At 38.2% G+C, this 26,704-nt stretch overlaps 1 long non-coding RNA gene across 1 annotated transcript in view; it reads right to left on the reverse strand.

The window, feature by feature from the left end:
• Positions 1-26,378, reverse strand: part of LOC309643057 — a 203,964-nt gene extending 177,586 nt beyond the window's left edge. The window contains exon 1 of the long non-coding RNA XR_014253520.1: positions 9,125-26,378. This is a non-coding gene — a long non-coding RNA (uncharacterized lncRNA). The remainder of the gene's footprint in view (positions 1-9,124) is intronic.
• Between the last annotated feature and the right edge of the window lie 326 nt (positions 26,379-26,704).

A 26,704-nucleotide genomic window follows, 5' to 3' on the forward strand; every position in this document is an offset into this window, starting at 1 on the left:
TATATATCTCAGCAGGAAAACCAAAACTGCCCCAAAAGAGGAGATTAGTAAGAAAATGGTGCTTAAAGCCATGATATAAAAGAACTTTATGCTCCTTGCAAGGGTAAACTAGCAGTACACCCACCATGCAGAAAGAGACCACAAGGAAACCTGCATGTCTCAAACTTGGCACCAATTAGAAGGAGAGGAAAAGAAAATCTCCCCTGAATAGTTTTTTTTTAACCAAGTACATATTCATTCAAGTTCAAAGTCTGAAGACTACCAGTGCAGTTCCAAAACCTGAATTTAATTTAAAGTGATCTCTTAGATGGGTAGTGGCCAACCTAAGTGAACTGACAAGCCAATGTAAATTCTCTCTCAAAAACAATTTCAATTCAGACAGAAGGCAGACAGCAATGTAAGACACTGTTGATTTTAAGGCACATCCTAATTTCAGATAAATGAATTAACATGTGAAAATATGTGCATATTATAGCCAATGAAAATATGATTAATTTATTACTTCATTTACTTGAATTAAACAATCTCTACTCAATGGATTTCCTTTACAATGGGCATTACACTACTATAGAGCATTTGAGTAGATTCTGGGTATGGTTAAATAATGACTGACTATATTTATGCTGCCAAAGGATCTGTAGAAAGAGATAATTTCAAAGCTTTATTCCAATATCTCACTGGCATTGACCTCACCTGGCTCAAAGAGAAAGGCTTTCCTTTTGTTGACTTGTCATCAAACTTCTCTAATGGAAAAGAAACCCTTTGGAGAGCAGGCCTCTGGGAAGCCTCTTTTATAACATTAAGTTCTTTCAGGTTCATCCTTTGATTCTTAGTAGATCTCCAGCAGATGTTTCTGTACCTCTGAAGTACAGTTGTTGGAGTTTTAACTTGATTAAGCTGTCACTCAGAATTGTTGTTTATATCATCGATCCAACATCAAAAAGCTGCCATGCCATGGATCTGATATCAAAAAGATTTGGAGTGACAGCAGGAGCAGATGGAGTATTACATCCTGAATGTTCATCTCTAAATCATTCTGAGGTTTCCTCCTCTGGAAATAAATCAGGGCTGGCTGTGGGAAACTCATATCCTCAGATTAACTCCAGGACATATACAGAAAACACTGAATCAATTGTTTGAGTTGGGAGATAGTCTGAACTGGTAGGCTTCTCAAACTTGCATTTGAAAGATATCAGAGATTTTGTCATGAACTTTTTATTTCTAATAATTTTAGGTTCAGAGAAATTTGCAAAGATAATACAAAGTTCCTAGCAACCCCTCACCAAGTTTCCCCTTGTTGACTTAAAGAAAGGCACACAACATAAGTTGTTGTGAGTTTAAGTTTTATACTGGGTCTTGCTGAGGACTATAGCTGGGGAGACACTCCCTCAGTTAGCTCTGAGGAAACTGCCCCGAAGAGGTGGGGGAAAAGCCAGTTTATATATGACTTTTGTCTAGGGAATACATGCAGTCAAGCATACATCTTGGTAAAGACTACTGCTAATCACTAAGAACAGATATCTCAAGTTAATAATTTTAGTACTTTTCTATGAATGTGAAGGTGCAAAAATCTGGGGTCATTAAAATTCTTCTTGGGATATGCATCTAAGTATCTAAGGGTCCTGCTTGTCCAAAGCACAGAGTGCCTCATTCTGTTATCTTCTTAATTTCCTCTCCGGGTGCACAGTCAATCAGAGACCGTAGTGCGTTCAGACTTAACCCTTAACTAATAACCTACTGTACAGCACCAGGAACTCTATTTGGTGCTCCGTAATGACCTATATGGGAATGGAGTCTAGAAGAGAGTGGATATATGTATATGTACGGCTGATTCACTTTGCTGTACAGCAGAAACTAATACAACATTGTAATCAGCTATACTCCAATAAAAAATTAATTTAAAAAATTAAATTATTAAAAAAAAAAGACTTAACTCTTGTAGGACTCAGTGGTGAGCAATGCTCTTTATTCTTTGTTCACACCCTAAGTTAACATCTTATGTCACCATGCTACATTTGTTAGAACTAAGAAACAACACTGATATATTCAAAGGCTTTTAAAATAGTATTCTTTTTCAAAAAGGCTTTTAAAAATACACTGTGAAGCTCCAGACATTATATGAATGCACATGAGATTATATGTAAAATAACCAAGCTTTGTATGAAAGCTAAATTGAATTTATTTTTCACTTTGTTTATGCTATCCCTACACCACCCACTACCTCCTACTTAAAATTTAGATAAAGAACCTCCTTAATCCTGTCAAGGCCCAATTTAAGACTCAGTTCTTCCATGTTCTGTTCCCACTGGCATGGATTTATTCATCCCCAAACTCCTATTATGTATACTAGGTGCTACATAAATTCAGACCCAGTCATATTTCTGATTTGCATAAATAAGTTTTTATTCATAAATATATTATAAGCTTAGAGTTTGGGATATAAAAGACCTCAGTTTGTATCCTGATTTTTCTATCATCCATAGCTGTGTGATCTTGAGCAAGGAGGACTAATATTATTGCTATCTACCTGATAAAATACGTGAATATTAAATAAACTCTTTTACATAAAGCGCTTAGCATAGTCCTTGCGACATAGTACAGAGCCAATAAGTATTAGCTATAACTACTAATACTGTTCCTTCTACACAAAGCAGGGGTCCATGAACTATGACCCATGGGTCAAAACTGTCCCACTGCTCGTTGTGGTATAATCTAGAGTTAAAAATAATTTCTATATTTTTGAATGGTTGAAAAAAATAAAAAGAAGACTATTTTGTGGCATGTAAAAATTATATGAAATTCAAACTCAGTGTCCACAAATAATTTTATTTCAATATAACCCCATTCATTGGTTTAGAATTGTCTGTGGCTGCTTTTGAGCTGCAATGGCAGAGTTCAGTAGTTGCAACAAATACCATGTGGCCCATCAAGCCTTAAATATTTACTATCTGGCCCTTGACAGAAACAGTTTGCCAATCCTTGCTCTAGAAGTTTTGTTTACTGTCTCTCATTTGTTCTCTATAGAAGCATAATAATGCTATATTGTTTTTTTATTTATTTATTTTTTGCTATGGGCATTACCTAAAAGAAACTATCCTTGCTCCAGAGAGGATAACTAGGTCACAGCGCCACTAAGAACCAAAGGTTCTTCATCTTTAAAATGGTGATAGTAATAAATAATACCGATCTCATAGATCTCTCTTATTTAATGAGGATTAAATAAGAATGCATGTGAAGTGCTTGTCAATGTTTCAATCACAAAGTGCTCAGCAAAGAGTGTGTTTTGCTTTAACCCTTCCCATCTGATTTTTCTGGATAATGGAAACCCCTTATCAGAGAGTTCAACCCTCAGACAGCCTTCTCTCAAGCTGAACTCCACACTCTAGCAAATGCCAAACAGTCAGATTCCAGTATGTACGCCTAACGTCTACAGACACTAAGAAGCTGATTAAATATAGGTTCTAGTACAGTGCTGGGCACAAGGTAATTTCTCAGTTATTACCCATTGATTAATTCATTCTCATTTCCAAGTGGCTCATCAGGGACTAACTGGTAGAAAATACCTGCTTCTTATATTAACTGAAGGTAGTATGGTTCTTGTTTTATCCTGATCACATACCTGAGACACTCGCATCTGTTTAATTCTGGGATTTGCAGAAGAATTAATAATGTTTTGTTATTTGGAAATATTTATTGAGCATCGTACTAGGGAAAGTGCTATGTGAAGAGGATAAAATAATGAGCTCAAACAGACATGATGGAGCTTACAGTTTAGTGGGAAAATAGGCATGATTGATATGTTACATAAGGACATCCTACCTTGGCCCAGTGTTAAATGCTGTGAAAAAGAAATATAGGGAGCTATGAAAACCTTTGAGTCTGTCAGTGGTGTGAATGAAGGATGAGTTGGAGTTGATTAGGCTACAAGTGGGGAGGTTTAGAGTAGAAAGAGCATTATATACAAAGGCCTTGTTGCAGGAGGGGGGACAGAGAATATAAAAGATGCCAGGTGAGGGGCCAGTGTGGGGAGGGGTACTAAAGCCGCTTAAAGGAGGTGTTGGTCATAGATGGAACTGGACATGTAGCCAGGGACAGGACCAAGTGTTAGATTGTTCCTTTTTGATCATAAAAGCAATGGACACTGCTTAAAAGCAATCTGGGTACAGCTACCATCACCCTGGGTGTCTCTGCTCTAAAGTAAGAAGAGTAATTTATTTGATAAATATTTGATAAATACCAACTATGTATCAAGTATGGTTCTAGGCACTGAGGATACAGCAGTGAACTTTTTAAAAATCTGTATGCTCAAGGAGCTTGAACTCTAGAGGATCACTACACAAGACTTAGAAAAGTATGGTATAGAACAATATTCATCAACTTCCTTTCTCATGACCCTCTACAACAAACATACACAGAACCCTTTAGACATTTTTTACTTTATTATTCTCTCCATGAAATTTAAATACCACAGATAAGCTGTATAGCTGTTAGGTGCTGCATGTATATCTGTGTTTAATCCATAAAACAAGTAAGACAGTTTGCCCCAATTTTCACCCCACTGGAGGCAAGACTACTTGCATTGAGAATGCACACTATTCATGTATGGACTTGTGACTGAAAGAGAAATTTCTATTTAGGAATAGTTGGCCAGGTATTATCTAGGAGGTGATTTGGCAAATACTAATTCTGCACATTCGTCACTGTCTTGATTAAAAATGATAGATCAGTAATGTTTGTGTTAGTGCCCTGTCCTTACCCAATTTGTTTTCTGAACCTATTTCTCTATTTTTCATTTGTCTCTTAGCCCCAGTATTGCCTTAAAATTTGCCATCACCCTTACTTCCTTATTCAAAAATTCTTTATTCTTAGCTCTATTTACTTGAAGACCTAATATCAAGTTATTCTTTATTAGAATAAATTGATAAGGTTTAGTGATTCTATAAGCAATCTTATATCACCAGTCTCTCCACACCTAAAAATATCCATTCATTTTATTTTGTTCATTGGCTTTCAAAAAGAATTACATTATTACTAAAGAAAATAACGCATAAACATCATGACTATGGGTGGTTTAAATGATAAAGAAAAGTTCAGGAATGGGGGTAGTCTATTTGTATGCAAATATGACAGTCATTGTGCATATTTCAGTGAAGAAACAGTAAATGAATTCATTAAATACAAGATAATAGGGAAACAACAAAAAGGGGTGAATTGTAAATTGTTTTGCAAACTCTGTGTAGACATGCTGAAAAAATCATATTTTAGGCTGCCAGTTTTTAGTGCTGTAAAATGCATTACAAAGTGTTGATGGCATATCTTGGATTTTTGTTTTCTCTGTGCAGAATTAAATTCCAGATTTGCTTTGATCTCACTCTTGTATTTACATTTGCCCCTTTGTTTAAACTGTCTTCTTTTATTTACAGTATGCAGAAAGAGAAGCAGGTTTAAGTCCAATTACTATAACTTCTGCTTGACTTATGTGCACTTAAGCAGTTTAAATCTTGCTTTGGTGACAGGAGATTTTTCCTTCAGGATTCCTCAATAAATCCTTCCAAACCTGATGAATAATTTGATTCACAATCAGTCTCTTCAATGCACAAAATACTAGGTTCCTGAGGATCACTAAGTTTGAGGAGCAAGTCTTGCATTTGGAACACAAGCCAACAGCAGAAACATCACTGGTCTGTGCCAAGTTTGTGCTGTGGCAAAGTGTTGTCGATTTTCTTTTTCTCTGAAAACTATCACAAATTGTCAGTGAAAACTCTTTAGCATGAAATTACCTAAGGTCCTTTATGAAGTGGCTCCCAGCTTTTACTGACCATTCTCTTATTATCCTCAAATCAAACATTTGGCTTCAATGGGATCTCTCTCTATATCCATGCTCTCGTTTGTTCTGGTTTCCCTGCTTGGATAACCATTCTGTATCTCCCTATGAAAATCTTACTCATTATTAAGGCCTAGCTCAAATTTAAATCTCTCTTGGCCACATCAGCTCATACCCACCTATCTCTTCTCTAAACTCTTATGGAAATGTGTTGATAGTCAATTAAAATATATTCACAACCTTTGAAATTCCTCTCTTCAAATAATGAGCCAAATTCCCATCCCTTTGAGTGTGTGCTGGACTCAGTGACTCATTGCTAATGAGTAGAATATGACAAAAGTGACAGTGTGTGAAATCTGAGAATAGTTTAGAAAAGACATTATGGCTTCTAACATGCCCTCTCTCTTAGATAACTTGTCTGGGGAAAATCAGCTGTCATGTTGTAAGGACACTCAAGCAACCCCATGGCAAAGTCCATATATTGAGAAATAAGAAGTTTCCTGACAACATGGATGTGGGTGAGCCACTCTGAACACAGATCCTTCAGCCACAGTCAAGCCTTCAGATGTCTGAAGCCTCAGAGGACATCTTGATAGCAACCAAGCTGAGTTGTATCAACATGCATATAACATGCATGTTTGTATTGTAACCCATACAAACATTGGAACAACAAATGTTTGCCTTTTTAAAACTGATAAATTTGGCGGAACTTTATTACACAGTAAAAAATAATAATGAAGCATCCATTACTCTTCCTTTCTTTCACCTTTCTTGGACAACCTGTCTATCATCAAGGCCTGAATATTTTTTCTCCAAATACATCCAAAAACCATCCATTTTTATTCACCATCACTGCCACAACATCTGTCAGCCACCATCATCTTTCACTATGGCATTATCCTTCCAACTATTGTTCCTGCTTGACCAACCCACTGCCCAGTAAATCCTTTACATTACAGCCAGAGCCAGAGAGATCTCTATTCAACCTGCAGTTATGCTCTACAAGGGCTGAAAAGCACACTGCAGTAGGTAGAATTCTAAAATGGCCCTAATGATTCTTGTTCCCTGGTATATATGCCATGTACAATCTCTGTGTGCCTTCCGGGGTGGGCAGAGCAGGGAAGATGAAATTCACTAATGTGATTAAGTTACATTCTATGGCAATGGTAAAGGGATTTTGCAAATGACATTAGGGTCTCAAATCAATTGATTTTGAGTTAATCAAAGAGGTGATTATCCCAAGTGGGCCTGGCCTAATCAGGTGAACCCTTAAAAAGACCTGGGCTCTTCCTGAAGGGGGAGATTTGAAGAATGAGACATTCTCCTACTCATTTTGAAGAAGTAAGTTGTTGTGTTGTAAGGAGGGTCACATGGTATGGGACAGTGGGTGGTCTCTGGTGAGGGCCTCAGTTCCTACAACTATAAAAAACTGAATTCTGCTAACAATCAACAGGCTTGGACAAGGATCTTGTACCTCAGATGAGATCATAGCTCTAGGTGACCCCTTGATTTCAGCTTTGTGAGGCTGGTAATCCATTGGAATAACTCTTGTTTCACATATTTGATTCAGCAATTTCTTCTTCACACTGCTGCACCTGAATACAACTTGGAAAGGTATTTGTTCCTCCATCCTCCCATTCTTCACAATAGACTCCTTATCGTGTTCCAGGCACTATTGAAGTGCTTTAGAAATATGACCTCATTTAATACTCTTAACAATCAGGGAGGTTGATACTATTATTATACCCATCTCATAGATAACGAAGATGTGGTACAGCGAGCTCTTACTCTCAACAACAAAGTGTTGGGGCCAACAAGAAACTCTAATTCATTAGACCATTATCCAACATTCTATTAGGGAGGGAGGATACCATCCCTTTCTGGTAGTGAGGATGTAGCTAAAGCAGTGAAATGAAGAACATGGAAAATGTGTATCTGGTCACTTCCTTGAAATCTTTGAGGTTTTTTTTTTTTTTCCCTAGTATATTTACGGTAAAATCTGAAACCTTTACTTTGCCTCTAAGCCAATGTATGGTCTGATGTTTTACTCTCTTCCCAGCCTTATTCCATGCTATGCAATTGATAGTTTGTGACTTCATAATTCAACAGTCAACAAACACAAGCAAATGCCTAAGAGGCATTTAAACCCTAGTTACATTGACAAATCTCTGTATACAGAGCAGTCATGTTTCAATACTTACTATGTGCTAAGTCAAAGAAATTCAAGAATGATTATGACACGGTCCCCACTCTCAAGCTGTCAGGTGGAGGGGATGAAGATATAAGTGCTAAGAGCACAAACTGATAACCACAGGCTGGAGAAATGTACATCCTTGCAGAAGCAGCTTTGGCATTTAATGTACTTACCTGTTTTAATGCCTAAACAAAAGGACTGTGATAATTTCTCAATTAGTGGTTTTCACACTTTTTTAAAAAACCACAACTATCAGTAAAAATATATATATATATATTTATATATATAAAATATATAGTGACTGATTTGGTTTGACTGGGAATGTGGAGTAACCAAGGAAGTGGGACCTTTGGTGCTAAAATCAGAACAGTCTTGCAGTTTTTAATCAAAAAAAACAAAACAAAACAAAACTAGGGGATGGCTGGTTGAGTCAGTAGTAACAATCTGGCATATATTATTAACTGTTATGGTCTTTTGTGACAATTGGGCTTGATCTTCTGCAGAAAGGAGGTGAGAATTTTGAAATTGCTTCCACAGATTTATTGTTTTGGCCCTGTAGGCACCTGTCCTTCTTCAAGTGTTGGTTAATGTCATTTTCAGAGAATGGGATCTTCCTAAGAAAATAGCAGATTTTTACTTTTAATAGAATCAAACCAGAATATTTCCTGTGGGAATATAGGGCCCAGCACTTAGCTAGGCACTTCAGAGGCACAGCAAATGAGCATTGTAAGTGGTATTTTACCCTCAAAGAGTTTACAGGTAAGTCAAGAATATAGAAGTAAGTGCCAAAGATCAAAAAATCCACCTGGTACTCAGTGCTGATGAAGTTCCAAGAAGGAAGCGCTAAGTACCAGCTGAAGAAATGGGAGCAGACTTCTTTGGGCTGAGACTGAAACTTACTCTGCACTAGGCACATTGCCCCATTCTTGACAACATCCTATTTAATCTTGGTGTCAGTGAGAATCCTCTTCAGCAACATAAGACAGAAGCCTTTTCAAGCACCTTTTAGACAATTTTTTCTTATATCAGAAATCCAGGGGGTAGGGGTCAAGATAGTGGAATTGGAGGACACAGAATTTGTCCCTCCTCACAAGTTCATCAAAAACACATCTACAAATGGAATAATTCCCACAGAGCTCCTGCTGAACAGTAGCGGTAGACTTCGGACACCTAAAAGAACAAAAGAAAGAAGAAAAAAGAAAAGAAGAATCAAAAAAGAGACCAGCAACCCTGGCTGGTCTGAAGCTGAAGCTGAGCAGAGATCCCCACATTAAGAAAGACTCCCTCGCAGAGGAGAAATCAGCCAGGACAGAAAAGGAACTTCAGGGGATCAAAGGAGAATTCAGCAGACGGTCTGTGGAAGGCAAGACAAAGTAAGAACTGCATGCATCATCTACACCGCAGCTCTGTGCATTCCAGCCTGAATCGTGAGTCGCCTGTTGTGAAGGGGAGCTGGGTGCTGGAAAGAGGGGTTTTGAGTGCAGACCCAGGGAGAGGACAGCTCTCGGCTGTGAAAAGACAGCCTGAAGGGACAGGAGCAAGGGGTGCCACAACCGGGAAAGTCTGTGGAAAAAGCCTAAGACACTATAGCAAAGTCATTGTCAAGCAGTGTGCAAGGGGCAGAGCCGCCATCATAACCCCTTCCCTACCCGCCAGCTTCTTCAGCCTCTGCAGGCATTGGGAGGGGCTCCCACCTGAGCAGGCCCGCCAACCCCTCCGGACAGTGTCGCCTCTGCCTGCATTGGCTCCCGGGGGCCTGAGCACAGCCCACCCCAAAACCTCCTTGGGAAACAGCCCTGGGCAACCTTGCCTGGGACAAGAGTCTGCTGAAGCTGGCAGGGTCAGAGGGCTAAAGCGTAGGGTTGGAAGAACAGACCCGGGAAGAGAAATGCAGTTGGCTGCATGGAGACAACAGAAGGAATGGGAGTAAGGGGACGTGCGCCAGGAATGGCCTTAGAAGAAGCATGGTCTGCCTGGAAAGTGAGGCGCTACTGCTGAGAGGCACGTGGGGGGCAGGGACGACAGAGCTCCCATATGCCAGCTCCTGCTGCTGCAGCTACTGGGAGTACCCAAGTGTGCTCCAAGCATCTGCTGCTTTCCACCTGCGCTCCCACTCACCTGGGCAAGGATCAGACGCCTAAGTGTGGCACACATGCAGAGGTGGGGTTAAAACCAAAATTGAGCCCAAGGGGAGATACAACCAAGGAAGAGAAACACAAACCTTTCTACGCAGTAGCACAAGCTGTGAATTAAATCCCCAAGATCAGTTGGGTAAATCCTGCATTTGTGGAATACCTCAATGGACAATGAGTGTTTCAACATCTGAGACCAGTCTAGCCTTTGCAACACTGGACTTTGTGGGCATGCACGTGGGAATCTGACCAGATCAGTCTGAGCTGGCTCCACAGTTTGCACAACAGGTCCAAAGACGTACCTAGAGGTATGGGAAGACCTCCTGGGGAGGCATCACCAAGAAAATATTCTTATTACTGACATTCCTTGTTGGTTTGTTTCATTTTGTTCAGCTGTTGGTGTTGTTGCTTTTATTATTTTTTATCTTTTATTTTTTATTTTCTACTTTTATTTTTTAATTTTTTATCTTATATTATTTTCTTAATATATATAAAGTATTTATTTTTATATTTTTCCTTTACTTTTTTGTTGCTCTGTGGTTTTTGTCTTGTTTTTGTTCTTCATTTTATATACATATTTTTTCCTTTTCTTTTTTTAATTGTTTTTAGGTGTATATTTTATGTTTAATTCACTTTGTTGTTGTTGTTGATGTTCTTAGCTTGCCCCCGTTTCTGTTTTATTATTCATTCTTTGTTTTCGTTAGTATAATCTTCATCAAATGTTCTCATATTAGAATTCTCTTGTTTGGTTGTCTGTTCCCTTGGTTTTTGTTTTTTGTTTTTTGTTTTGTTTTTGGCTTTGTTTTTGTTTGTTTTTCTTTTCTTTTCTCTGTGTGTGTGAGTATATGTGTGTGTGAGTGTATGTTGTGTTGCTGTTGGTGCTGTTTGTTTGCTGCTGTTCTTGCTATTTGCCCTGAGCTTTGTTTGTCTGGTTTTTGTTGTTGTTTTGTTTTTTGTGTTATGTCTTATTTTGTTTTGTTTTTCTTTTTTCTTTCTTTTCTCTGTTTTTTATCAGGCTGCACTGTGCGGCTTGTGGGCTATTGGTTCCCTGACCCAGGGTGGGCCTGGGCCTTCAGGGTGGGAACATAGAGTCCAGGATGCTGGAAAACCAGAGAATTCTCAGGCCCAGGGAATATTAATCGGCATGGGTGTTCCTGAAGTTATCCATATCAACACCAAGACCCTACCCCACACAACAGCCTGCAGGCTCCAGTGCTAAACAGCTCAGAGCAAACAACCAGCAGGCCAGGAACACAGGCCCACCCATCAGTAGACAGGCTTCCTAAAGTCGTACTAAGCTCAGAGACACCCCAAAACACACCACCTGATGCAGCCCTGCCCATCAGAGGGTAAAGACTCAACTCCACCCAACGGAGTTCAGGAACCAGGCCCTCCTACCACAAAGCCTGCACAAGCCCCTGGACCAACCTCACTCAACAGGGGGCAGTCAACAGAAACAAAAGGAACCACGACCCTGCAGCCTGCGGAAAGACCATAAACAAAGTAGGTTAGACAAAATGAAATGACAGAGAAATATGCTGCAGAAAAAGGAGCAAGGTAAAATCCCACAAGACCAAATAAATGAAGAGGAAATAGGCAAGCTATCTGAAAAAGAATTCAGAGTAATGATAATAAATATGATCTAAGATCTAGGAAATAGACTGGAGAAAATACAAGAAATGTTTAACAAGGACCTAGAAGAACTAAAGAACAAACAATCAGTGATGAACAAGACAACAACTGAAATGAAAAATACACAAGAAGGAATCAATAGCAGAATAACTGAGGGAGAAGAACGAATAAGTGAGCTGGAAGATAGAATGGTTGAGTTAACTGCCGAGGAATAGAATTTAAAAAAAAAGGAATGAAAAGAATTGAGGACAGTCTCAGACACCTCTGGGACAACACTAAACGCACCAACATTTGAGTTATAGGGGTCCCAGAAGAAGAAGAGAAAGGGAAAGGGCCTGAGAAAATATTTGAAGAGATTATAGTCAAAAACTTCCCTAACATGGGAAAAGAGATAGTCAATCAACTCCAGGAAGTGCAGAGAGTTCCATACAGGATAAACCCAAGGAGAAACATGCTGAGACACATATTAATCAAACTAACAAAAATTAAATAGAAGAAAAAATATTAAATGCAGCAAGTGAAAAACAACAAATAACATACAAAGGAATCCCCATAAGGTTATCAGCTGATTTTTCAGCAGAAATTTTGCAGGCCAGAAGGGAATGGCAGGACATATTTCAAGTGATGAAAGGGAAAAACCTACAACCAAGATTACTCTATGCAGCAAGAATCTCATTCAGAGTGGATGGAGAAATCAAAAGCTTTACAGACAAGCAAAAGCTAAGAGAATTCAGCACCATCAAACCAGCATTACAACAAATGCTAAAGGAACTTCTCTAGGTGGGAAACACAAGAAAAGAAAATGACCTAGAAGAATAAACCCAAAATAATTAAGAAAATGGTAATAGGAACATACGTATTGATAACTACCTTAAATGTAAATGGATTAAATGTTCCAACCAAAAGAAAAAGACTAGATGAATGGACACAAAAACAAGGCCCATATATATGTTGTCTACAAGAGACCCACTTCAGACGTAAGGACACATACAGACTGAAAGTGAGGGGATGAAAAAAGATATTCCATGCAAATGGGAATCAAAAGAAAGCTGGAGTAGCAATATTTATATCAGACAAGATAGACTTTAAAATAAAGACTATTACAATAGACAAAGAAGGACACTACATAATGATCTAAGGATCAATCCAAGAAGACATGACAATTGTAAATATCTATGCTCCCAACATAGGAGCACCTCAATACATAAGGCAAATGCTAACAGCCATAAAAGGGGAAATTAGCAGTAACACAATAATAGTGGGGGACTTTAATCCTCCACTTACACCAATGGACAGATCATCCAAACAGAAAATAAAAAAGGAAACAGAAGCTTTAAATGACACAATAGACCAAACAGACTTAATTGATATTTATAGGACATTCCACCCAAAGTGGCAGAATACACTTTCTTCTCAAGTGCTCATGGAACATTCTCCAGGATAGATCACATCTTAGGTCACAAATCAAGCCTTGGTAAAGTTAAGAATATTGAAATTATAGCAAGCATCTTTTCCAACCACAAGGTTATTAGATTAGATATCAATTACAGAAAGAAAACTGTAAAAAAATACAAACACATGGAGGCTAAACAATACGTTACTAAATAACGAAGAGATCACTGAGGAAATTAAAGAGGAAATCAAAAAATACCTAAAAACAAATAACAACGAAAACACAACAGCCCAAAATCTATGGGACACAGCAAAAGCAGTTCTAAGAGGGAAGTTTATAGCAATACAATCCTACCTCAAGAAACAAGAAACATCTAAAATAAACAACCTAACCTTACACCTAAAGCAATTAGAGAAAGAAGAGCAAACAAAACCCAAAGTTAGTAGAAGGAAAGAAATCATAAAGATCAGAGCAGAAATAAATGAAATAGAAACAGAGAAAACAATAGAAAAGATCAATAAAACTAAAAGTTGGTCTTTGAGAAGATAGACAAAATTGATAAACCTTTAGCCAGACTCATCAAGAAAAAAAGGGAGAGGACTCAAATGAGTAAAATTAGAAATGATAAGGGAGAAGTAAAAACTGACACCATAGAAATACATAGGATCATAAGAGAGTACTACAAGCAATTACATGCCAATCAAATGGACAACCTGGATGAAATGGACAAATTCTTAGAAAAGTACAACCTTCCAAGACTGAACTGAGAAGAAATAAAAAATATAAACAGACCAATCACAAGTAATGAAATTGAAACTGTGATTAAAACTCTTCCAACAAACAAAAGTCCAGGGCCAGATGGCTTCACAGGTGAATTCTATCAAACATTTAGAGAAGAGCTAACACCTGGTCTTCTTCTCAAACTCTTCCAAAAAATTGCAGAGGATGGAACACTCCCAAACTCATTCTATGAGGCTACCATCACCCTGATACCAACACCAGACAAAGATATCACAAAAAAAGAAAACTACAGGCCAATATCACTGAGGAACACAGATGCAAAAATCCTTAACAAAATACTAGCAAACAGAATCCAACAACACATTAAAAGGATCATACACCATGATCAAGTGGGATTTATTCCAGGGATGCAAGGATTCTTCAATATAGGCAAATCAATCAATGTGATATACCATATTAATAAATTAAAGAATAAAAAACTTGTGATCATCTCAATAGATGCAGAAAAAGCTTTTGACAAAATTCAGCACCCATTTATGATAAAAACACTCTAGAAAGTGGGCATAGAAGGAAGCTACCTCAACATAATGAAGACCATATATGACAAACCCACAGCAAACATTATTCTCAACGGTGAAAAACTGAAAGCATTTCCTCTAAGATCAGGAACGAGACAAGGGTGCCCACTCTCACCACTATTATTCAACATAGTTTTGGATGTCCTAGCCACGGCTATCAGAGAAAAAGTAAAAAATAAAAGGAATCCAAATTGGAAAAGAAAAAGTAAAATTGTCACTGTTTGCAGATGACATACTATACACAGAAAATCCTGAAGATGCCACCAGAAAACTACTAGAGCTAATCAATGAATTTGGTAAAGTAGCAGGACACAAAATTAATGCACAGAAATCTCTTGCATTCCTATACACTAACAATGAAAAGTCAGAAAGAGAAATTAAGGAAACAATCCCATTTACCACTGCAACAAAAGGAATAAAATATCTAGGAATCAACCTACCTAAGGAGGCAGAAGACCTGTACTAAGAAAACTATAAAACACTGATGAAAGAAATCAAAGATTACATAAACAGATTGAGAGATATACCATGTTCTTGGATTGGAAGAATTAATATAGTGAAAATGCCTATACTACCCAAAGCAATCTACAGATTCAATGCAATCCCTATCAAACTACCAATGGCATTTTTCACAGAACTAGAACAGAAAATTTTACAATTTGTATGGAAACTCAAAAGACCCCGAATAGCCAAAGCAATCTTGAGAAAGAAAGACAAAGCTTTAGGAATCAGGTTCCCTGACTTAAGACTATACTACAAAGCTACAGTAATCAAGACAGTATGGTACTGGCACAAAAACAGAAATATAGATCAGTGGAACAGGATAGAAAGCCCAGAGATAAACCCAAGCACCTATGGTCACCTAATCTATGACAATGGAGGCAAGAATACACAATGGAGAAAAGACAGCCTCTTCAATAAGTGGCGCTGGGAAAACTGGACAGCTACATGTAAAAGAATGAATTTAGAACACTCCCTAACACTATACACAAAAATAAACTCAAAATGGATTAAAGATCTAAATGTAAGACCAGACACTATAAAATTCTCAGAGGAAAACATAGGCGGAACGCTCTTTGACATAAATCACAGGAAGATCCTTTTTGACCCACCTCCTAGAGAAATGGAAATAAAAACAAAAATAAACAAATGGGACCTAATGAAACTTAAAACTTTTGCACAGCAAAGGAAACTATAAACAAGATGAAAAGACAACCCTCAGAATGGGAGAAAATATTTGCAGATGAAGCAACTGACAAAGGATTGATCTCCAAAATATACAAGCAGCTCATGCAGCTCAATATCAAAAAAAACAAACAACCCAATCCAAAAATGGGCAGAAGACCTAAATAGACATTTCTCCAAAGAAGACATACAGATGGCCAACAAACACATGAAACGATGCTCAACATCACTAATTATTACAGAAATGCAAATCAAAACTACAGTGAGGTATCACCCCACACCTGTCAGAATGGCCATCATCAAAAAACCTACAAACAATAAATGCTGGAGAGGGTGTGGAGAAAAGGGAACCCTCATACACTGTTGGTGGGAATATAAATTGATACAGCCACTATAGAAAACAGTATGGAGATTCCTTAAAAACCTAAAAATAGAACTACTGTATGACCCAACAATCCCACTACTGGGCATATACCCAGAGAAAACCATAATTCAAAATAACACATACACCCCAATGTTCATAGCAGCGCTATTTACAATAGCCAGCACATGGAAGCAACCTAAATGTCCATCAACAGAGGAATGGATAAAGAAGAGGTGGTACATATATACAATGGAATATTACTCAGCCATAAAAAGGAACGAAATTGGGTCATTTGTAGAGACGTGGATGGACCTAGAGAGTGTCATACCGAGTTAAGTAAGTCAGAAAGAGAAAAGCAAATATCGTATAGTAACACATATATGTGGAATCTAGAAAAATGGTATAGATGATCTTATCTGCAAAGCAGAAATAGAGACATAGACGTAGAGAACAAATGTATGGATACCAAGGGGGAAAGGGGTGGGGAGGGAGGAATTGGGAGACTGGGATTGACACATATACATTACTGATACTATGTATAAAATAGACAACTGATGGGAACATATTTTATAGCACACGGAACTCTACCTGATGCACTGTGGTGACCTAAATGGGAGGGAAGTCCAAAAGGGAGGGGATAGTCGTATGTGTATGTCTGATTCATTCTGTTGTGCAGTGGAGGCTAACACAGCATTGTAAAGCAACCGTACTCCAATAAAAATTTAAAAAAAAAGAAATCCAAAGGTAGAAAGTCCAGGGGAGCTGCAGTACCCCTAATATGTTTGTAAGACCCCATCTCCTGTGTTTCTTGCTCAGCCATCCTTACTGTGAGGCTATCATACTCAGGTTCATCCTCATGCTCTCAAGATATTTGCCACTTTCACTCCTATGTATCTACCCAAGAGAAAGGAAAACCTATGTCCACACAAACTCTTATACACAAATGCTCATAAAAGCATTATTTATAATAGCCAAAAAAGTGAAAACAAAGCAAATGTTCATTAACTGATGAATTGATAAATAAAATGTATTATATCCATAAAATGGAATGTTACTCAGCCATAAAAAGGAACAAAGTATTCATACATGTTACAACATAGATGAATCTTAAAAGCATTATGGTAAGTGAAAGAAACTAGACACAAAAGCTACATACTGTATGATTCCATTTATAATAAATGTTCAGAACACGTATGCAACTCTATAGACATAGAAAGCAATCAGTGGTTGCCTAGGGTGGGGGCAGGGAGATTTGGCAGAAATGAGGAGCAACTGCTAACAGGTGCAGGATTCTTTGAGGGGTAATGAAAATGTTCTAAAATTGCTTGTTGTTATGGTTGTGCAATACTGTGAACATGATAAAAAAACACTGCACTGTGTACTTTAAAAAGGTGAGTTGCAGGAATTCCCTGGTGGTTCAATGGTTAGGACTCCACACTTCCATTGCAGGGGGCACGGGTTCGATCCCTGGTTGGGGAACTAAGATCGCACAAGCCACATGGTGCGGCCAAAAAACAAAAGGTGAGTTGCATGGTATGTGAATCCTAATCATATCTCAATAAAGCTCTTATTAAAAACATATGGGGGTCTTACAAGTAGGGACTTCGCTGGAGGTCCAGTGGTTAAGACGCTGTGCTTCCAATGCAGGGGGCACAGGTTCAAACCCTGGTTGGGGAACTAAGATCCTGCATGCCATGCAGGGCGGCCAAAATATATATATATGGTAATATGAGTAAATATGTATGTCAATTTTTAAATTCCAAAATTCATTTTTATGTTTTAAATAAACAAAATATAATATTTTTTAAAAAAGGTATTTGCCACATTTCTGATTACTATTTTCACCCTCTGGGCAGAAGAGTGGATTTATGACAACGGAAAGGCACATGCTAGTCAAGTTTGACCCTTTTAAAAAGCTTTCCGAGAAGCCCCACTCAGAATCTTTGACTTACATCTCATTGCCCAGGAGGAGGTCATGTGGCAACTCCTAGCTGCAAGGGAGTCGGTAAATGAGTGTTTCAGCTGAGTACACTGTCAACACCTTTTGAAAGGAAGGAGAGAACAGATAACAGGAAGACAAATAACAGCGTCCACCTCAATCCTCAAAAACAGTAAAAAAAAAAAAACTAAAAACAAAAAAAACCTCACAAAACACATGAAAAGCTTGTGAAAATGTCACAGCCAAGAGGAGCACTTGGACACTGAATGTACGCTATATCCTGGATGGGATCCTGGATCAGAAAAGGGGTATTAGGTAGAAGCTAAGAAACTACGAATGAAGTACAGGCTTTAGTTATTAATAATATATATGTATGTATAATACACATAATATATAATAGTGTATCAGTATCAATTTAGTAATTGTGACAAATGTACCATAGTAATATAAGATGTTAATAATAGGGGAACTGTCTGTAGAAGTATATAGGACTCTGCACTATCTTTGTAATTTTTCTATAACTCTAAAACTGTTGTAAAATTTTTTTAAAATTATTTAAGGAAATAATGTCAGAACAATTCTCTGATGTCATTTTTATTTCCTTCACCTAAAGCTGTGAAAACAGAGACTGAAAAGTCTGAGAGGCTTACCGAGGTCAAATAGCAATTGAGGAGAACTGTGACTTGGGTCCAGTCTCACTGTGTTATGATACTGATACATGAGCTATTTTCCAAAGAAGAATCCCCTGTGAGAACTGGCAAGTTCTAATAGAATTGTTAAGAGTCCCCAGGGGAGGAGCTCATTTTTCTTGTATGCTGCCCCTAGTGTTTTAGGTGGCAAAAAAGCATACACTGAACCTTACAAATAGATGCTGGGAAACTCCAGGAAAGCCCAGCCAGAGTAATTTATAAAAGAAATAAACATTTACAACAACAGAGCCCAGAACATTTAAAGCACACTGACTGCCATTAGCTGTTTGCTAAGACCGTAAATTCCATGAGGACACTGAAATTTGGACTCTGACTTACAACCCCAATAGAACCCACAAAGCTTACTACCCACAAAGTTTAGGTTTGAGCACAGAGGTGTTGCCACAAAAACAATCCGATGGGGTGAGGGAAGCCAAAAAGACATGCAGAAAGTCCAAAAGGAGAATGAAAACCTTAAGGTTTTGGTGTCATGGAAGCTAAGAGAAAGTACTATTTCGATAATGGAATTGAAGCAAAGGCATTAAATGGTGATGAGGAAAGAAGGTCTCCTGAATTTGGTAACTTGGGTGTTATTGGTGATTTTAGCACTGGCAGATCTGGTGCCATGGTGAGTGCAGAAGTCAAATTTAGAGTGGGTAGAAGATGGGTATGGGAGAGAGGAAAGAGGGTGGGTATGTTCATATAGCTATTTTGAGCAGTTTGGTTATAAAAGAAGAGGAGTGAGAAAGGTTGAAACTGAGACATAGTTGAAGGAGAGATCACGGAAGAGACAGAGAGAGTGAGATTAAACAATGGTGTTTGGGAAGGTTCATTTGGCTGTATTTGTGTTTGGTTTATTTCACTTAGCTTGGCTTATTGGTTTGATGTCTGATTAGTTTTCTGTTTGCAGCCATGAAAAATTACCCCAAACTTAATTAACTTAACATCGTAAACTAACTTAAACTTAAACTAACAAACTAGACCAACTCAAACAACACAAATTTATTAGGTTACAACATGGGTCTCACCAGGCTAAAATCAAGGTGAATACAGGGCTGCATTCCTTTCTGTAGGCTCTGGGTAAGATCTGTTCCTTGCCCTTTCCAGCTTCTAGAGGTAGCCCATATCCTAATGGCCATGTAACCTAATACATTCACAAGTTTCTGGGATTAGGATATAGATATTGGGGGGTGGGGAGCATAATTTTTCCTACCACCAAAAATTTTATATGCCAGATACAAAAATACAAGTGCTGACGAGTCATTTAAAGGAAGAAATTGAAAACATGAGAAAGAAGATAATCAAAAGGCAAGGTCCCCCTCATCTGAAAATGATCTGATGCTTACTAGAATACAATTTCTAAGCATAAGGTCGTGGGGGAGCTGTCATTTGATAATTTCTCTTTTCTTCATGAAACTTGAAGTCAAGCCATTGACTGAAGGAGAGAAGGTGGAGGGGTGAGTTCAGATGTCCGAGGACAGTGGAGCCATCACCGGGGAGAAATGCAAGAGACAGAGAGACAGCCATGGAAACAGAAGTTTGCTGAATGTCAAAGAGCTGATTCCAATCAAACATCACAACCGGAAGAACAATTTTACAAACTCCCTTTTTAAGTTCGACATTTACTTTAATACAGACCAACCTAAGTTATATACAAAGTTCACCTTAACTTTGTGAACGAGGTAAGAGAGAGTTACCTTTTTTAGAGAAAGCTAACCGGCCTTAGAGGGACATACATGATGCCACATAATTATAAAATTGAAATAAACGAAAGAAACACACACATGTGTACCAGGGAGAAAGCATGGAAAAGGGACAGGCTCGGGTTTCACTTTTAATTCTTTCTGAGCAATTTATGATCCAGAGATCTTAGTATCTTGAAATAGTGTAGAAATGCTTTTAGGGGGGGAATCCAAGAAAAGGTGCTGGAATAGAACCTTCCCTGGGGTCTCTCCTTCTTTGCTCTCTCCAGCATTCTCCCACTTCTGTTGAATTTCCTGTTCTACTCTTTACTTCCAGTAATTAGCTGTGCTGGCTTGAAAGCAATGACTACAGTTCTTAATCACTGACATAGACTTTGCCTAAAAACCCAAATCTGTAAAACAGGCTTGGCCTCAAATCATCAATAGCACTGAACAACATGAGCTGCATGCCACTGAATCTTTCACCCAAAAGAGGATAAACTGTTTCAAAACCAGGCACCTGGAAAAGGGAAGGGAGAAAAGAATGGAACAGAAGGCCGACAAAGTTCCTTTGATGCGGTTCCTGTTGACACCCTGGGCAAGATGTTCCTTGTGTGAGATAGATCACAAAATGCATTAAGAGATATTATGCTATACACTCCAATTAGCATCATGGGTATCCTTTGCCAGCTCACTGTCCAAAAAATTAATTTTATTGCTTCCAGAACTTTGAACAAACTCATATAATCCTTCAAGCAGATGTAGGAGGCATTAAAAACCACAACTACATTATTCAAAGCCATAATTAAAAAGTTTGGTCCTAGTTCCAGGCCTACCATTGATTTCTAAGAGAAACACACTTCAGGTCTGATGTAAGCTCTAATAAATTACCAGCTTTGAACAAAATAAGTTTAGCTTCCCATAAAGAATAAAACAGGGTTTTATTGTGGGAAAAGGGGAAGACTAAATGATTGTAAATTTGTATTGCGTTTTTATAACCACTTGGGTTTGAAGTCAAATATAATTTGATATTTTATTGATATTTCCAGTGTTTAAAGCTGACAAGAAGTACATTAAATTTTACCATGTAAATCTGATACGATAATAAAAAGCCTTTTGCACTTCTCATTGGAATTGTTGCAGAAAAATGAAATAAGGAGTACTATCAAGAAAATGAAACTTTTTTCTTCCCTAAATCTTTTCTTTTCTGTCTTTCTTTTTTTTTTTAAAGAAGCTCTGAGCTGTCCAGAGTTACAGTGTCCTCTTTTCTATAGGGTTAGACTTTTCCTCCCAACTGGTGATTCTCTCTCAACATTGGAGAGTAGGTCTCAAGATAGATCTTAAACCTTGGATTCTACTGCTATTCTGATAATAATAATAAGTGATTGTAACAATCTGTTTAAAACAACAGAAATGTATGGCCTTACAATTCTGGAGTCTAGAAATCCAAACTCGAGGTGTTGGTATGGCCGTGCTCCCTCGGACACATGAAAAGACCCTTCCTTGTCTATTTCCAGAGTCTGGTGGTTTGCCAGCAATCTTTGGCATTCCTTAGCTTGCGGCTGCCTAACTCCAATCTTCGCCTTTGTTGTTACATGGCACCCTCCCAGTGTATGTCTCTCTCCACATGGCCATCTTTTTATAAGGACACCAGTCACACTGGAGTAGGGGACTCCCCTAGTCTAGTATCACCTCATCTCAACTAATTACATCTGCACAGACACTATTTCCAAACGAGGTCACATTCTGAGGCACCAAGGATTGGGACCTCAACCTAATTTTTAGGGGAAGGATATCAACTATATCACAATCTTTATTGAAAATGAACAATGCAAAGACCTCAACTACCATCGCTGCACAAAGATAGGGCTCGACAGAGGTCTCTGAACTAAACATGTGTTGCTCTCAAGATGTTTGCAGAAGGTTATACTTATTAAAAGCAGAACCTGTGTCTTATCTTGCATGGTGTTCGCATCCTGTCACCCAGCCACCCATTTGACGCCATACCAAAAACATCATTTGACATTCCTGAAATTAAACATCAAATGGGAATGTAATGCCATATAGCCAGCAGCAGTCTCACCCAGAATTGGCCAGGATGTAAGACCTAGAAGGATTGAGCAGAATCAAAAATTGCACTTATTTCTGAGTGTTAATACTACAGCCCTTCCAACAAGAGCAACAAAAAAATCCTCTGTCCATGTAATACACAGGACCCCCTGTTAAATTTGACTTTTAGATGAATAATAGTCTTTTACTATATTTCATGCAATATTTGTTTGTCTAAAAGTAAAATGTAACTGGCGTCCTGTATTTTTTCTTGCTAAATCAGGCAACCCTATTCATGATGCCATTATTACCTAGTAAGTTTTTCTGAGCTCTTTTCCTGTATCTTTGTGGAGCACGGGGGACAGAGGAATGGTACACATGGAGGAGTAAGCATCCACTAGGTTCACTCATCTTTTGCAATGTTTCACTTCAAAAATCACGCATTTACAAAGGTTGATGATGGAAATATAAATGTTTGCTTGTGTGTGTGTGTGTGTGTGTGTGTAGTGTATGAACTGTTTTCCAAAAAATTCATATGTTGAAGCCCTAACCCTCAATGTGACTGTATTTGGAAATAGGACCTTTAAAGAGGTAAATAAGGCTAAATGAGGTCATAAGGGTGGAACCCTAATCCCGTAAGGACTGCTATCCTTAAAGGAAGAGACACCAGAGGGCTCTCTTTCCTCACACAAAGAGGAAGGGCCATGTGAAAACACAGCGAGGAGGCAGCTACCTGCAAATCAGAGAGCGCGGTCTCACCAGAAACCAACCTTCCTGGCACCTAATCTTGGACTTTCAGTCTCCAGAACTGTGAGAAAATAAATGTCTGCTGTTTAAGCCACCCAGTCTGTGGTATTTTATTATAGCAGCCCAAGTATACTAATACACACACACACAAACATATGTGTGTGTTTATATATGAGTGTGTGCATATAAATGTATGTGTAAACTTGTGGTATTTTTGTGGCCAGGAAAAAGTTTAGTAGTCCTCTGAAATAAATGGATATTATGTATCTGTTTTCAACATACCAAGAGCCATCAGAAAGACACCAGAAAGACACTTCTGGAAATTTCTCAAACAATTAGGCCTAAATATAATGCTTTAAGCTTCAAAAGTGGTCATTGATAACCAATATGAGTTTCTGATGTAAACTTGGAATTACCCATTTTCTGTATGGGTATTTCTTACAGTTGAGGACTTACGTATTTGAATACATTAAAATACATGTATTTATGTCCACACACATCTATATCCTTGTAAAATGTGAATATCATTATTTTGCCTCCTTACTTGGAACATTGTGTTTACTTTACAAATGAAATCTGTAACAATATGCTTTCAATAGAATGTACAACGGAATAAATTAAAGAAGGATTTATTTGTATGTTTAACTGGAAAGACAATGTATAGAGAAGAGTTGATTTAGCAGTTCTAAGGACCTACTTTTCTTCTGCCAGCTTCCCCCTGGTCATCTAAAAATGGCTCTCAACAATTCCTCTAAGCATGGACTTCTTCTTCCAAAACCCAAGAGAGAGACAGATGGTTCCAGAAGCCTTCTCAAAAGAGTGAGGAAACTTCCTTCCCCAGAAAACTTCAACAAGCTTCACTCAGATTTTAATAGTCCATCTTTGTATATGTGCCCTTGACTGAACCACTAACTATGGCTAAGAGATTAGATGATCTGATTAGTTTAAACCTGAGCCAAGTGGCTTGACCTACAGCCCTAGAGACAGAAAAACATACAGCTTTGCCCAAATGCAAGAGCTACATGGCTAAATTATACATCTTGGTAATCCACAGCTTTCCTGAGGAGATATATTGCACTGCTTTTACTTCTCAAGATTTAATTATGAAATATTTCAAACATGAAGGAAATTTGAAAGAATTGTATAAGGAACATTCATATACCCATCATGTAGATTCCACAACTGACAATTCGTTACATTCACTTTATCACATATCTACCCATCTATCCACTGCATTAGTTTTTGAAGATCACATAAAGGTATCGGTGCTTACAAAATTTAACGTATTTCTAAAGTCAATTACATTTTCATGAGCTTATAATGCACTTGTTCTCAAACTCCTTTCACAAGCTAAGTAAAATCTGATCATCGAGCTATACATTTTGCATTCAAAGCTTGGAATGTTAAATCTCTAGGGGAGTAGTTTTTAGCACTAAAGTTCTGAGGCTGATAGTGATTCGTGTTTGGATAATTGTCCTGCAAATAAAAGATTCGTTGTAGATCATGCTATTTACATCAATTTTCTTTGATTGTGAACTGAATACACCCATGCTTTAAAAGGTATCTAAACCTACTACAGCTTTCAATTTTTTAAGATTCTGCTTCTATAAAACTTGACCACCTTTAGTGATTCCAGTGGGTTTCATACATTTGTTCTTTCAAAGTTCAATTCAGTTACCTCCCCTCATACCATTCTCAGACTCCCACATTTGGCCTTAGGAAAATCTGTCGACCTTAGTGCAATTGTATATTTCTTTCTGATAATATTTATCATGTCTTAATTGTGATTATTTGTTTATGAGCCTCTCTCCCTGACCAGAGTATTTTTATTATCAAGCTCTGAATTTATGGTTTCTGTTTCATTGTGGGCAATCCATAAAGATTTGTAGAATTCAATTTAAACCAAGAGATATATGTTAGACCTGGGATTTTTTTCAACACTTGAAACGAACAAGAAGGAACGCTTCATGCGGAACTACTTTTTAAAATTTCCATCAGATGCTTCAGAAATCAAAATCAGTTTGGCAAGATGCTGCGTTCTCTGTTATAAATAGTACTCTTAATAAAATCATGTAACAGAAAATTAGCCTAGGTGTTATACCTGTTTTATCAAACCACAAATAGATTTAGAATAAGACTAGTTCAACATGGAAAAGTAGTGGATACTAAGCTAAAGTGCTAGAGTTCAAGGCCAGGCTCTGCTCCTTTCTAGCTGCAAGACCTTGGACAAAATACTGGAAATTTTACAGCTCAGTTTCCTCATATGGAAAATGGAGATGATCCGAGTACCTATTTCATAGAGTCGTTGTGAGCATTAGACAAATTAATTCAGGTAGAGTTTATAGTACCTTACACATAGTAAGTTCTCTGTTGATGTTGGATTTTAAAAGTCATAATATACAGTATCTACTGCTTAAACACGATCCAAACTGCCTCCTCTCATTTTTCTCTTCTAACAAAATCCAGATTTATTCAGGTGACTACAGAGTTCCCTTGATCTTAGGGTGGTAGGACTCCAACACAGCCCCAGGGAATAAACCATGGTGCTTTCATCCAGACTTGTCACTGTCCTAACACTTGGCCTGTGACTGGTGTAGGAGTGGCCAGTGATGGTAAGTGGGAGACTCTGGGTGGGGCATCCAGGACAGGTTTTCCTTACTTATTAAAATGGGTAGATACGATTGGCTCTCTCTTCTTCCCTTTCCCTTTTGCTTTCTTCTTGCCTGTATTGCCAAGGGAAGTAGCTCTTGGGTCACCAGGAAGAGGTAAGAAAGAGGACAGAAGTCAGCATACCAAGAAGGACAGAGAAAACAGATTGAAAGAGTCTTGGTCTATGACGACATCACTGAGCCACTGAAGTTAACACTAGATCATCTACCTCTCTACCTCTTGTTATGAGTGCAAAATACTCCTATTATTTAATCAATCTAGTGGAGTTTTCTGATACTCCTAGTCAACACAATCCAACTGGTACAAAAATGCAATATAGCATACCTTGAGGGGATGAGAATTTCTGTGTGGTGTATATATATATATATATATATATACACACACACACACACATAATAATACATTCTCAATGACAAGAGAGAAAAAAGCAAGAGCATGAAATAGTATGTTTTAAATGCTTTTTTGTTCTTGTTAGAGGCTCATTGGCGACTATGAGTTTAGTCCCTTATGAGCCCATTAACTTCCCCTCTTCTATAGATGAAAGTTGCAATCAATCTTTTTTTTAAATTTAATTAATTAATTTATTTATTTATGGCTGTGTTGGGTCTTCATTTCTGTGCGAGGGCTTTCTCTAGTTGCGGCAAGTGGGGGCCACTTTTCATCGCAGTGCGCGGGCCTCTCACTATCGCGGCCTCTCTTGTTGCGGAGCACAAGCTCCAGACTTGCAGGCTCAGTAATTGTGGCTCACGGGCCTAGTTGCTCCGCGGCATGTGGGATCTTCCCAGACCAGGGCTCGAACCCGTGTCCCCTGCATCGGCAGGCAGACTCTCAACCACTGCGCCACCAGGGAAGCCCGCAATCAATCTTAAAAGACTGTTTTTCTTA

The sequence above is a fragment of the Balaenoptera physalus genome (genome assembly GCF_965194825.1).
Source record: "Balaenoptera physalus genome assembly, chromosome: 14".
NCBI lineage: Eukaryota > Metazoa > Chordata > Mammalia > Artiodactyla > Balaenopteridae > Balaenoptera > Balaenoptera physalus.